The sequence below is a fragment of the Meleagris gallopavo genome, unplaced genomic scaffold (assembly GCF_000146605.3).
Source record: "Meleagris gallopavo isolate NT-WF06-2002-E0010 breed Aviagen turkey brand Nicholas breeding stock unplaced genomic scaffold, Turkey_5.1 ChrUn_random_7180001866089, whole genome shotgun sequence".
Lineage (NCBI taxonomy): Eukaryota > Metazoa > Chordata > Aves > Galliformes > Phasianidae > Meleagris > Meleagris gallopavo.
Window position 1 is genome coordinate 1 of NW_011131341.1, and position 707 is coordinate 707.

A 707-nucleotide genomic window follows, 5' to 3' on the forward strand; every position below is an offset into this window, starting at 1 on the left:
CTCATGGCGGAGCCGCGCCAGCTCCTGGGAGAGCATTTCCAGGTCCTGGGGATGGAAAAAGGAGGGGCGGGGTCAATACAAGCCACGCCCCCAACAGACCAAACCCACTTGAAGATGCGAGACCACGCCCATAAGGCCACACAACAGGGCACAGAAAGGCCAAAGCTCCACCCACCCGTAGGCCCCGCCCACCCTTAGACCCCGCCCACCTGGCTCATGTGCAGGTTTTTGGTCAGCTGCTCCTCCAGGAGGTTCTGCAGTTTTTTGTTCATCTCCCGCAGCCCCTCCTCCCCCGGCCCCGCCCCACGCCGGGGGGCAACGGGGGTCCTGCAGCCTCTGGGATGGGAGGGGTGAGGGGCTGTGCCCGGCCCTGTGGGGGGGGATATGGGGGGTGGGGGGATATGGGGGGTGGGGGGCTCACCCAGCCGGCTGTCCCTGACGAAGCTTTCAATGATGGCGCTCTTCCGGCACAGATCCTCCGCCATGGATGCGCTGCTCACCTCCAAGTGCCGCACCTGGGAGGGGGGTGAGGGGGTCAAACACCCGCCGTGCCTCCCCCCCGTGCCCCCACAATGCTCCTCGTCTCTCCCCCCTGCCCGCAGTTTGTCCCACTTCTATCCCAGCGCCTCCAATCCCCTTCCAGTACTCCTCCGTTCTCCTACTCCCCACCTGGTGGGACCCCCAATTCCCCCCTCCCCCCTTAGCAC

At 65.9% G+C, this 707-nt stretch overlaps 1 long non-coding RNA gene across 1 annotated transcript; it reads right to left on the reverse strand.

Moving 5' to 3' along the window:
- Positions 1–536, reverse strand: LOC100539483. The gene is made up of 3 exons (XR_796516.3): positions 422–536; positions 210–336; positions 1–45 (listed from the first exon to the last, which is right to left on the reverse strand). It is a non-coding gene; the product is annotated as an uncharacterized LOC100539483 (long non-coding RNA).
- Between the last annotated feature and the right edge of the window lie 171 nt (positions 537–707).